We start from the raw sequence: 14,082 nt of genomic DNA, 5'->3' as shown, positions 1-14,082 counted from the left end.
GAGTTATTGTTTTAAGTGCAAGTACCATAAGCATACAAGAACTCCAATGTGGCCAGGGTTGCGAGGGCCCTTTATGGCTGGTCGTAGCTCTAGTTGTTATTATTCTCCGTAAAGACTCGGATTTGAGGAACTGAATGTGAACGAAAACTCAACAAATCTTGCACAAACATTGGGCAAGATAAAAAAATATATATATTTTAAAGTCACCATCCACGAGTACAAAAAATGGATGTGTAGCGTCCACGAGAGTGGTTTTTGGAGCCCTGTCTTTAACGGAGCCCTGTAGTCCGTTTGCCCTATGACTAGAAAAACTGGGAGGTACGTGGGCCAAACTCAGATATGCAAAAATGTCTTTGGTAGTAATCCCCTAACTGTTAGGGCCTAACATGTAGAGGAAGTGAGTTATGAAGTATTTGAAAGTAGATTTGTGGTCCATTTTTGTACATTTACAAAAATGATATTTTAACGAACGCCTCCAAGAGATTTTGAGTTGAAAGTTTGAAAGTTACATTTAAACATGTTAAGGACGAAAAGTTATTGAAAGCTTTTTACTTTGTTGCACTCAATTCCTATGGAGATATGCTAAGTACTAAGAAAATACTGCTATTTTTGAGGGTGCGGCTTAATTTAGATTTAATATCAAATACAATATATACTAGACCTAGTTGTGACTCAAAATTAATTTGAATACAGTAATCTCTCGCTATATCATGGCTCACCTTTCACTGGTTCACAATTTTTTTCTCACAACGCATTGTGTTGTGGCTTCAGAAGAAAAAGATACTACAGAGCACAGTGAAATATGCGCGAGTCACAATTTGTCCTACTACTGTAATTTCCGGACTATAAGCCGCAACTTTTTCCCAAAATTTTGGACCCTGCGGCTTATAGTCAGGTGCGGCTTATATAAGATTTTTTGGGTGATTTTTGTGATGACTTGATCACTTTTACTCTTAACACTATTATATACAGTAACAGCTACAAAACAAACTGACAAATAACTCGTTTTCAAATCAGACAAGTAAAAACTGGTCAAATATTTTTTAAAAAAAGCTATTATTAAAAGTGAAGACAATTTGCAATTCTAGTAATGACAAACGAATTTGATGCACAATTTGTCTTCGCGGGCCACATAGAATGATGTGGCGGGCCGTACCTGGCCCCCGGGCCTTGAGTTTGACACCTGTGCTCTAAACCCTTTCTCTTACTCTGCCATATCACTCAGAGATTACACAAAGCAGTTGCGCTGTTTGGACCATCTGCATTGTATTAAAACCCAATCAACCAGCATTTAAATTCAATTCTTCTGACATTTTGCTCACCAAAAACAAGTTGTAATGAATGTGAACTTTTAATGCATTTTATTCAGAAGGTTACTTTGAACCTTAAACGGCGGCGCGGCGTACTTATGGATTTTTACGGCCTCTGGTCTCCAGGGGGCGCTCTAGCAGGAAGCAAGAGCAAGACAGACGAAGAAGAGATAATGCGCCGAAGAAGACGCGATCGTCTCGCGCATCGCGCACACACCCGCATTCACACAAAGACAGGAAGCTTTTATACACAAACCGTCATTATGGGGGACAAAAGGAATGCATATGAGGCCGCTTTTAAGCTATACGTGTCGCTCGCTAGTTTAATGTAATTTAGCGCTTCGTGCATGAATAAGATTAGCATGAACAGACCCTCTTCACACTCGAAGAAATGCATAAAACCGACGACGAAAGAGAGACTGAGAAAGTGTGAGGCGAAGGATATCTAACGCTATTCCAATCGGACACTAAGGAGGAAGGCTTCGATGGTTTCAGTGCACAGGAGGAAGATGAAGACGGCGCTTTTTTTACTTTTACTGGTATGTTTTTTTTAACCAGCCCTGTTAGTGCTGTGCTACCGTGTTGCTGCTGTGTTACCGCCGCGTCACAGTGACTTTGCTGTGTTACTTCCGTGTTGCTGCGGTATTACTGCCGCGTCACAGGCAGTGTTTTGAAAGAAATGTTAAGGTATGTTATTAAAGCTTTAAAAAAAAACTTTGTGTCCAGTCTTTCTTTGCTAATAACTCGCGTGCACACTTACGCGTTGCTGCGGTACTACTGCTGCGTCACAGGCAATGTTTAGAAAGACATGTTCAAGTATGTTATTAAAACGTTAAAAAGGCTTTCTATGTACTGTCTTTCTTTGTAAAAAACTCGTGTGCACGTGCGGCTTATATTCCGGTGCGGCTTATGTAAGAAAAAAACTGAAATATCCCTGAATTTTAGCTGGTGCGGCTTATAATACGGTGCGTCTTATAGTCCGGCAATTACGGTATATAGTACGTACTTCGTACTGATGATTGAATTTATTATTCTACTGTAGTTATTTGTAAGAAAGCGTTTACTTCTCTTTGTGAAACAAAGGATTGGGCCTGAAAACAGGTTTTGTACTTTGGTTTCAAAGAACTGTATAATAATAGTAAAAAAACAAAGGTTTCTACTTTATGGATTTCGCTTATCACGAGTTCATTTCGGAACGTAACCCCAATGAAAAACAAGGGATTACTTTTTTTTTACTTTTAAACTTAAGTACATTACAAGCCTGTACTTTTTTTTTACTCATATTTAAGTACAGAGCCGAATTGGTACTGTTAAAACTGTTGTGAATGCATGGTCTGTGTGCTTCATTTCTTAAAATAATGCATTTTCCCCCGTGCCAAGACATAAATTAAATTTTGAGCCTTTTTTAAGCAATTGTGATAGTTCTCTTTACCATATTAATTTTTGCGCATGCATGTTCATTCTCAAAAATGGACAATAACAGTGTCATTGTCTGGACATGATAAACACTTTATTACAACTGTAATTCAACGCATTGTATCAGATTGAGGTCAAATACAACAATATACAACATGTACACCATATTTTGTGTATTTAAAGTATACAAGAGGAACGCCTCTTTGGCAGTGCCAAAAACGTTTCCGTGATGCTAGGAGACAAGTCGCCGGGCATGGCAATTTATAAAAATAAAACACTGCGAATATTTAATTTTATCTTAATTTGTCACCATTTGAAAGGGTTTATAGAGCGTAGCAAGAAATGTTGGATTGGTACAGAGACGGGCAACGTTTTACGTTACGGATGTGAAATCAATCAAAGTTATACATTATCATTACATTCGTGTGTGCATATTGTTGGATTTTTAGGAATCCATTAACTAATTTGTAAAAAGAGCACAGATGAGATGAGATCAACTGGTTAATTCACCAATATGACGCTACAGATATAAAACATCTAAAATAGTACTTGAACATGTAGATCAATATTTACCCTACATGCGCCGCAGTAAAACATGTGGAGGCCTATCCACGATTGTTGGCATTCAACTACCTCGCATCGTTGTATATATATGAAATACATCACAAATCACATGTACTTTCGGAGACAAAACGCCAAATCTTAAAAAGGAATAAAACCACAACGAACGATTTCAAATATGGAATACTTACACGACTTCGTAGATTATTACTGAGGGGTTGCAATGCTCCGTCTCGGACGAAGTTCTTTAAATTCTTCCTCGCCTTCCAAATCTTCGTCTTCAAACGGTTGTTCTTACTCGTGCCCTTGGTGAATCGATTTATTGCTTCATTACCGCCACGGATGGCGATGGAGTATATGACAGGACATCGTATCGCACGTTAAAAAGGTAAATTACGCATGCTGATCAATAAATAGGACTCGGCCAAAAATGATCGCCAAGGCCGAAAGACGGGATGGAAGACAACAGCCCCCACACACACCGAATCGCCCATAACCAGCACCCACTCCCATGGCGAACTTGCCCCACCCCAAAGACTCATCACCCATCAAACTCGGCCCACACTGGCATGTGCAGCTGATATAAGCTAACCAAAGAACCTTGAACGTTGCCTTTTCTGAATGGAGACTTTCTGCTCTTGAAGGGCCCAGCGCTGTATTGTACTTTGTCATGTAACATGGAGGGAAGAGATGGTGCAAATGGTAAAATATGGATTGTTCACAGGAATAAATTGGCAGAGCTGAAATTCTAAATTTGTCCAAAAGATGGCGCCAGACCGAAACATGAGACCAAAAAAGGGGCCAAAATAAGCTAAGCAAGTTAAAATAGAAATAAAACAGGAACACGGTGTCGGATTGTGAGTCACGCATGGACGCACAAATGTGATTTTTACTTTTTGATTTCTTTGCTTGGCTAAAAAATGTATTCTGTAACAGCTTAAAGCAATATTGTTAGTCAATTCGATCAAGGAACCCGTCACTATGAGAACAGTGGCATGACATTAATTGTTTGGAGAAGCACAAATGTGATTTTTACTTTTTGATTTCTTTGCTTGGCTAAAAATGTATTCTGTAACAGCTTAAAGCAATATTGTTAGTCAATTCGATCAAGGGACCCGTCACTATGAGAATAGTGGCGTGACATAAATTGTTTGGAGAAGCACAAATGTGATTTTTACTTTTTGATTTCTTTGTTTGGCTAAAAATGTATTCTGTAACAACTTAAAGCAGTATTGTTAGTCAATTCAATCAAGGGACCCGTCACTATGAGAATAGTGGCGTGACATAAATTGTTTAAAGAAATAGATCAAAGGTTTGGATTTTTATTTCAGAGTTAGTTGAAGCGTAACTTTAAAAAGTTATTCTCATGAAACAGGAAGTGAAGAAAAGAGGAAATGAAAGGTTTTACCAGGGGCTAGCTGTACATTTGGTGGAAAGTAATGCGTGGTCAGGGCGGAAACAGCTGCTGAAAGGCAGCAGGTGTACGAGCGTGGGAAAACTGACCAAGTCCTACCCCTATGGGAGCGTGGGAGAAAACTGACCAAATCCTATAGGGGCGTGGGAAACTAGGCGGTCTTACCCTATAGAGAGGATATAGGTACCAGACAAGTCTATAAAAAATCCTGCAGACTTTACTACGACTTTTCTGTAATTTAGCGAGGAGGGGAAATAGCCATCGGGTCGCCGGTCCCCTCGAGGCCAGCCTGTTTCTCTAATTTGGATTTTAGAAGTAAGATCGAATTGATCACTCGACTTTGCTTCCACCAAAAATAGCACGCAGCTGGTATCTACTTTTTCCCTCTTTCATGAACTGTGTTTTGCAATCGAATTGTTCTGGGATTGAATGATTTTATTAACACGCGTATCAGTGAGTGAAATTGTTCGGTTTCTGGAGTAATTGAGATTTGTAATTCTATTTCATGTTTCTTCAATAAATGTGTTTTGTATATACATCTACTTCGTTGTGCGCTGATTTGTACTGAATGTGCAATCGATGGTTTGGGGTTGATTTGACAATTTAATTATTTGAAGGGCGCAGGCCCGTTGCCCCTTTTGACGGGCCGCGTAAAAAGTAACTCCGAACATGTTAGAGAATTAAATAACTTTCGTAGTTATTTGAGACACGAGTGAATTTCAATCCGTTTGAAAGTTTGCTTCGTCTGAATAAATTAACGGAAGTGTTTAAATCGGATTATTGGTTTGGTGTAGAACTGAAAGTAATTTAATTATTTGAAGGGCGCAGGCCTGTTTCCCCTTTTGTCGGGCCGCGTCAAAAGTTAAACAGGACACGATCGAAAAATAGACTTGCCTTCCAAATTAATTACGGGGCAAATCTAAATAGAGTAAGACATTTTTATTTGTTTTTATAAAGTTATTGTTCTTTTTAAAGCAATCAAGTGGGGTGAAGCACTCCGACAGTTAAGTGCTAGATCTACATATAAGAAGTTAGAATTAATAATGTAAAGTGCATTAATTTTCTTCTTAAATGCTATTATTGTCACACTTTTATTAATTCGATTCTCTTTCGAATAAACAAGTTGGTCAGCTCGCTGCTTGAGTGACCAAGTAGAACGGACCCATATCAACATTTACTTCGGCAAAACTAGTGCTTGGGTGCGCTATACAAACGAATCCCTGAGGTCTTAACAAAGACATCTAAAAATATCCATAACATAATAAGAACTTCAAACAGTAGCGGGGAGCCATCAATACGATGCGGTCACTTCGAAGTTTTGCCTCGAATTGAGTTACTCGGCTCGAGCTTCGGGTGACTTGAGAGGGATTGGCGTCGTGCAGAAATTAGATTGATTCCGGTGGAGTTAATTTAACTCAAGTGGTTAGATTACGGACGAATCTCCGAACCCGGCTAAGACAAACCCGTTACCGGGAAGCCGGGGGCACCTTATTGGAAGAGGTGCGTTTGACAACTTTCCTGAAAACAGAGCTTTTTGAACAAGAATTGTGATTGAACTCAACCAACCTGTGTAAGTCTAATTTCTGCTTCAGTGTCTTAGCATTTTCCTAAATCTGAAGAAATCAAACGAGCACGCAGTGAATAAATTGGATAACAGGTGATTGGCAATGGCTTTTGCCGTGAGGCGCAGATAATGCGCTCCCTAAATTGTGGACAAAATCCAACAATGTCTATTGTATGTAAATGAGGTAGGGGTCATAAAATTTTATGGCCTTTTATGGCACCATAAATCAACCCCCTTTTGGATTGGGAGGAGGGGCATGTGCGCCAGTCTGGCGGGCGCCAAGATAGCGCCAGTCGAGACGGCGCCATCTTTGGCTGTCGCCATTTTGGTTTGCTGGGGCCATTTTTGGATGGGGACATGTATGGGCATGTATAGGGCCTGTATTTTTGTGAAACAGAGCAGAGAAGTGATACACCTGAGTTAGATTTGCTATCAACCAGTGCGTCTAGGGTCAAGGGGGGACTTTTGTTGAAAAAAGGGGGGTCAAGGGGGGAGTTTTGTTGAAAAAGACGCATCTGAAGGAGATAGTCAAGGTGTTGTTGCATCTAATTTGACATACAATAGTTTATGGGGTTGAAGGAATGGGGTAGAAATACAAAAAGTCCTGCCTAGCTACAAAAACAGATATGCTCAAACCTCATTGAAGAAAGAACATAAGCAGACAAGCATATTCACATATTAAATAAATAAAAGAAACATTTTAAGCATATAATTATACCTACACACCAAATCAATAAAGAAGACATAACGAGACATTTTTGATAAGTGGTAATGAGAAAGGTTTTTATGACTTTATGAGCTGATATATATATTTCTGAGCACTTTGAAATAACAAATGTTTTTTGATATATTGCCTGAATAGCTTAATGACCCTTAAGGAACTGTTTAATGCGTGCCTGATGATTTTCTAAATCACAGACACTGCCAAAGTCGTCTAAAAATGTTCAGTAGTTGATTGTGTCTTATGTTTTGACTAATGCGAGACGCCAGTTTTCAATTACTACTGAACGTTCTGGACAGAGGGAAATATTTTGCCTAACAAAGAAAAGATATGGTTGAAAGCATGATTAAACTAAGAGTATGATGACGTAAGCAAGTACATGGAGATCAAAAGAACAAACTTTGCATAGTCAGGGAACAGTAATAGATTAATGACGTCACAGCCAAATTCTCACATAATTTCGTACAAAATGACAAAATTTAAAGAATGATGAAAGAATTAGGTGAGACAGTGTATGTGCAAGAATGGAGGAGAATGTTTACAGGAAGGTCACTTGGAGATAAAACCAGCAGGTGCCAGGGGGAGACAGCCCAGCCAAAGATGATCATCAAGGCTGAAAGACGGAAAGGAAAACAACAGCCCCCACACATCGAATCACCCATAATCAGCACCCAACCCCACGGAACCAGCTCTCACCGAACCAGCACCCACTCCCATGGAATCAGACTATCCTGCGAACTTGCCCCGCCCCAAAGACTCATCACCCATCAAACTCGGCCCACACTGGCATGTGCAACTGAATATAAGCTGACCAAAAACGTTGAATGTTGCCTTTTCTGAATGGAGACTTTCTGCTCTTGAAGGGCCCAGCGCTGTATTGTACTTTCCTGAAAACAGAGCTTTTTGAACAAGAATTGTGATTGAACTCAACCAACCTGTGTAAGTCTTATTTCTGCTTCAGTGTCTTAGCATTTTCCTAAATCTGAAGAAATCAAACGAGCACGCAGTGAGTAAATTGGATAACAGGTGATTGGCAATGGCTTTTGCCGTGAGGCGCAGATAACGCGCTCCCTAAATTGTGGACAAAATCCAACAGGGTCTCAGAGTTGTCTGTGTAACTTTGTTGAAAAAGGCATCTAATTTGACATACAATAGCTTGTGGGGCCACCGCTAGTTGAGTCATGAGAGTCAACATTATTGGCTCCGAGTTGTCTGCGTGTAACTTTGTTGAAAAAGACATCTGAAGGCGAAAGTTTAACATACAATAGTTTTAGCTGAGGTCGAGTCATTAAAACGACGTCACAAATCATTAGCGGTAGCAGAGTGTTCTCGCGGCACGAGACCCCTTAGGCGTGGTCTTTTCTCCGCCGAATTTAAAGTTAGTTTGGGACGGATGACCAGCGCTCATTTTGAGAAGACAAGCCAGCCCATGATCTCTGATCAACGGAGTCGGAGTGCGTCAAAAATTGTTTCGAGATGGTTAATGGTAAGTCATGTTACTATTTTGTCGGTATAATTATAAATAATAATAATAATAATAATACACAGGGGTTATTTGTAAAACACGATGTAATGTTTATGTAATGTTTATAGACATCACCGTTTTTGCCGATGTCTATACATCTTTTGACGATGACGCTAGCTGTTATGTAACACAATCAGACTACGGTGAGTCAACTGTTCATCTAAGGTAGTTGATATAAATGCTACTAGTTGGTGATTTATTTTATGTATGTAACAGATCTCGTGGCTGCGGCCACTAGGCAAAACGAGCAGCTGACACAAGCTGATTCTGAAACACAGACTCTAGTGCAGGGGTGGGCAATTAATTTTTACAAGGGGCCACATGAAAAAAATGAAGTTATGTCAGAGGGCCACACCAACAATAATTTAAACCTGCTCAACTTTATTCCATTGTAATATGCACTAAATTATTTATTTTAAATAGCTGGTACTGGTAATTAGAAGACTACAATTATTCAGTTTATATTTACATTAGGCTATGTGAAATTGTGGTGTACAGGTCAAATAAAAAAATCATTAATCAGTACAATTTATTCTTAACTTCTTTAACTTTTCCTCAAACTGTGAATTACAACACATTTATAGAAACATATCAATGTGTCCTCAACCCGCCTTGTTACGGTACGTCGGGAGAATGACACATTCTCAAATGCGCTCTTTTTCTCCGGGCATATCAGTGCAACAGAGTCCAATAAGCACTCCTTAATAAACTCTCCGTCAGTAAACGGCTTACTTTTTCTGGCAATTTTGCAGGAAATGACAAAACTTGTCCTGACCGCTGCATCTCTGTGGGTGTGAAGTTTGATAAAAAGTCCTTGTTGGGCTTGCAGTTTTGCTAGCAATGCATCAGCCTCTGTTGCGCACTCTTTATTAGACAGATTTCTGTATTTTTCCTCATGCTTGGTCGTGTAGTGGCGACTCAAATTATATTCTTTAAACACAGCGACCTGTGTGCCACAAACCAGGCACACGGCTTTACCTTTCAGTTCTGTAAAGAAATACTTGGCAGTCCATGTCATGTTGAAAACACGGCACTCGTCAACTTTTCTTTTCTTTGTGTCAGCACACATTTTGAGGCCAGCATTACTTCGCGCTGTTCACCTACGCACAGCTCACATGCACGCACGCTACACGGAAGTGCGGCGCCTTTCAAAATTAAAGCAGCACAGCTGTATTGCATGTACGACACTGATTTTTTTAAATTAATTTTTTTAAGTTGTAACCAAATGTAATTTATGATTGCGGGCCGGACAGAGACGCACAAAGGGCCGGATATGGCCCGCGGGCCGTATTTTGCCCGGGTTTGCTCTAGTGGGTGTCTCTGGACGCCATTTTGAAGCATCGGAAACGGCAGAGCCAATCGCATCAGAGCCAGTGAGACCAACCGCATCAGAGTCACGTGCTACCATTGAAACCAATCTACTTACACCCCACGTCGACCGACAGGAAGCATCCACGGACACAGAATTAGCGGAGGCTCTTTCTGCATATGAAGGCTTGAACCATCCTCACGAGTCGACATTTAGTCGACAAACAAAGTTTGAGGTATCCCTTCTAATGTTTTTCTCTTTCTATGTTATCATTCGACCTGCTATTTTTGGTATTATAAAGGTTTAACTGTTTTTTTTTTTTATATCTACTTCCAGTTAAGCGTCGTGACACAGGACGAGGGGTTCGAAGAGGAAGGAGGAAGAGGAGGAGGGGTCATCCTTCTACAGCACGAACCACTCAGCCAGCAAGGGGCTTAAGCTGGCATGCGAGAGTGATCACCACACGAATAGAAGACATTCTGTAAAATGCAGTGGTAATTGTATCTTCAAAAGTCGGTTACAAGAAAGTTTTAGGATAATACGTATCCTGATAGATTTGGCCAAATCAAGATAGGTCTGTTTTTTTTTTACTACTCTGTGTTGTTTCTGTTGTGTTTTGTAAAAAAGGAAATATAATGGATCATTCAAACCTCACGTCAGCAGAGTCAGATTTCTTAACAAACATTGATGAAATTGATTTGCAACCATTTAACAAAACAAACCAAAGAAGTGACACACCTGAGCTAGATTTGTCAAGCGTTAACAATGATTTGCTATCAAACAATATGTCATGTAACTGCATCTGTGGCAGTATTTCAGCTAAAGGTATTTTTGTTCTTACCTATTAATGGTGGTCAATGAGGCGGAACATTGTTCTGTGTCGTTTCACACGGACCCGTTTTAGTAACTGACCACCGGCGAAAATCTCCGCTAAGAAAGGCCAGTTTTCTAAGCTGTTGACTAGCCAAGTTATAGTTAAGTTTCTTAAGCCTTACTAACCACCTCTCACGCCTGTATATGCAGCTAATAAGGTAATGAGGGTGACGTTTTTGTGTTGTTTCACTGCGGAAGTTTGCATTTGATTTATGTACCATGTTTATCAGCATTGAAGCTTATGGCTAATATAACCACTTGTTTGCTGCAGTATTGTAGAATTGAGTATGTTTGCTAGTGGTGGTATATATGTATATTGTAATGATTATTGTGATGATGTTTAAATGTTTATTTGTTTAATAGTCTTATAGGTTATATGTTTTGTGATTACGTTTATTAGCAGTCGTGCAATATGATGTGAAAAGAGATCAAAGGAGATTATTTTGAGCATATTTATTTATTGTCAAGAAATGCACTGTATGTTTATGTTTTTGTTTACACAGTTCTCACTATAACTCCCTCTCGTATATAAAAGACAGCTTCGAGTTCTTTTTGTTACTGATCTGTTTATCTTGACTTGACAGACCGTCATCAACGTAGAAGTTCCGTTGGATGAACTTTATGGTGTCTTTACTGAGTCCTTCAATGGCGATGTGCTTTAATCCGTAATTGGCACAACCAGGTGACGAAGCGGCACCAAACAAGTGGACTTTCATTCGATAGATGGAAGGTTGGCCTTCAAGATTACCATTCTCCCACCAAAGGAATCGTAGGTAATCTTGGTCTTCTGCCTTGACGTGGAACTGGTGGAACATGCGTTCTATGTCACACATGATTGCCACTGGACCTCTTCGAAAGCGATATAGAACTCCCACCAACTCGGGACCAGTCAGGAGATGGTCATTCAAGGATGTACCTATCACTTGGTGACTCATTCCAATTACATCTCCATAGTTGAGACAGGGGTTATCCCACCACACTCCAGCCCAAGTCTGTTCTCTGTGCAAACGGCTGATGCTCTTCTCCAGGCACCACTTGTCTTGGTATAAGGGCCTGAGCACAGTTGTAGCCGATTAACAGGCCGACATCACAGCTTTGCAGAGGAGCAATCTCATCAGCGATGTGTTCAAGTTTTCCAGGTTATCTTTATCATTTGATTATGTTGGAATGCAACCTGTGATAAATAACCTAGCTTGTCCCATCCTACACCAAGTCGTAAAACACCCCTTGCTATGTTTTGACTAGAGGTCAAGGGCTTTCTCTATTCAGTTCACTCTTACCCCCACCCTGTTTCTCTTAATAAAAATGCTCTTGCAGGAGCCGAGAGTCAGACCTCCATTCGAACATCGCTGTACGCACAGCAACGAATGGACTTTCCATCTGCAGGTGTCTAAAAGGACTTACTTGTCTCCTGTGTGGTTCTTGCAAAATAAGTTGGAGTGAGCGAATCTCTAACAGTTATTCTGGGCGGTTTGTGTAAAGTATAAGCATCTTGATCGGATAAAAAAGCTTTCACTTTTTTAATGTTGGTGTTTTTAAAGCTAACAGCCGCTGTTCTGTGTAGGTGTGCCTCTCCCCCGAAACTAGCTGGATTTTTAGCATTATAGTAGAGCTTTTCAAGACATCTCTCCCCACCCATTGTTAGATGTGGTCTGCTGGATATCGGAGTGTGACGCGGTTAATGAAACAAACAGGTATGATATTTTGTGATTTTAAATTGAATAAACACAGAAAAACAATCACATTGTTGGTCACAATAGTTTATTACAAAAAAAGAAAATTCAACTAGTTCTTAAAAACATTACTAATGAGTAGAAAAAAGTATAAAATACACAGCAGTAAAAATCAAAAAAAATAAAAACATGGTTAAAAAAAAAAGAAATTCAACATTGTAAAAAAAAAAAAAAATTTTTCTACAGCCCCTAAGGTTTAACATAATGCATGAATGAAAATAACACAGGTGGTGTTACTTTGGACTCAATTAGGGTTTTAAGGGTGTTTTCACACCTGGACCCTTTTAAAAGAACCGAACTCAGACCTCTGTAAGTGGACCAAGAGGAAACGAACTCAGTTCTTTTTGTGTTCACATTGTGTGTTTCAAAGAGGACCGAGTTCTCTTTCTGGTTCAGTTCAGCCTTGATGGGGCCTCAGTCCTCTTTCTGTTCACACTTGGTCCTCTCGAGCTCTCACACTCCCGCTGCACTGCATTCTGGGTAGTTTTCAGTTGGAGCAAAATGGCTGCTGCTCTGCTTGCACTGGTGTGTTTTCTTGCGATATTAGCACACAAAACAAGGGAAAATAGTACATATGAACACAAAAAGCGTTTGAGGAAACTTCAAAGAAGACTGGCATGGCGGAGAAGAACTTTGTTGCAACAAAAAATGATCAATCAACATTTGATTCTGGCAACATTTATGACACTTCAGCTTTCACTTGAAAGGTAGGCATTAATGAATGAATGAATGAATGGATGGGGAGAAAGTGATGAGGGTTCAGAGGATAAGCGTGGAAACTGGAGAGAAACAGCTAGTGTACATGGGAATATTATTAGGGCATTGAGATAGATAGATAGATAGATAGATAGATAGATAGATAGATAGATAGATAGATAGATAGATAGATAGATAGATAGATAGATAGATAGATAGATAGATAGATAGATAGATAGATAGATAGATAGAAGTGAAATAGACAGATAGAATTGAGAGACATATAGAATTGAGATAGACAGATAGAATTGAGATAGACAGATATATAGAACTGAAATACACAAATAGCATAATGTTTGATGTTGAAATTTTGATATTTGTTAACAGAGCATGCTGGACAAAACCAAGGTCTCGCCTTTGGTGGAAGAGCACAAGTACTTGGACTGACACTGCCTGGAGGCGTAATTTCAGGATGGGCAGGGATACCTTCCACTACCTTTGCCACCAGTTGAGGCCATACCTTGAGCGGCAGAGAACTCGGTACAGGATACCTCTATCTGTGGAGCACCGCCTTGCTGTCACACTACGGAGGCTCTCCACTAATGTAGAGTACCGTTTGTTAGGGTTTTACAGAGTATCCTTATCGTATGATTATGTTGGAATGCAACCGGTAATGAATCCCATTCTATACAAGGTCGTAAAACACCCCCTGATATGTTTTGACTAGAGCACAAGGGCTTCCTATTCAGTCTACTCTTGCCCCCACTCTTTCTCTTAATAAATATGTCCTTGCAGTTGGGAGAGCTTCAGAGTTCACTCCGTCAACGTGTGAGCTCTCCACCTGCAGGTGTCTAAAAAGAACTTGCTTGTCTCTCGTGTGGTTCTTGCGAAATAAGTTGGAGTGAGCAAATCTCTAACACCGTTCAATCTCACATCTCTTTGGTCTAGGTCTCTCCACTG

The 14,082-nt window shown here is 39.9% G+C and overlaps 1 protein-coding gene and 1 long non-coding RNA gene across 3 annotated transcripts in view; one reads left to right on the top strand and one right to left on the bottom strand.

Annotated features, from left to right (window-relative positions):
* The window catches only part of sub1b (SUB1 regulator of transcription b), a 36,349-nt gene extending 32,569 nt beyond the window's left edge, over window positions 1-3,780 (bottom strand). The window contains exon 1 of one of the 2 annotated variants that reach the window (XM_088377487.1): window positions 3,479-3,780. The gene's annotated coding sequence lies outside the window, so the exon portion shown is untranslated. The remainder of the gene's footprint in view (window positions 1-3,478) is intronic. The other variant, XM_088377488.1, reaches the window with a different exon arrangement.
* Window positions 3,781-8,106: 4,326 nt separating this feature from the next.
* LOC148398460 (uncharacterized) lies at window positions 8,107-13,739 on the top strand. The gene is made up of 3 exons (XR_015858706.1): window positions 8,107-10,055; window positions 10,157-13,133; window positions 13,510-13,739. It is a non-coding gene; the product is annotated as an uncharacterized LOC148398460 (long non-coding RNA).
* Window positions 13,740-14,082: the final 343 nt, after the last annotated feature.

Source organism: Syngnathus floridae, chromosome 5 (assembly GCF_059516105.1).
Source record: "Syngnathus floridae isolate MCC-2025c chromosome 5, RoL_Sflo_1.0, whole genome shotgun sequence".
Lineage (NCBI taxonomy): Eukaryota > Metazoa > Chordata > Actinopteri > Syngnathiformes > Syngnathidae > Syngnathus > Syngnathus floridae.
Note: the sequence above shows the minus strand (reverse complement) of the source record. Positions and strands in the feature narration are given on the sequence as shown.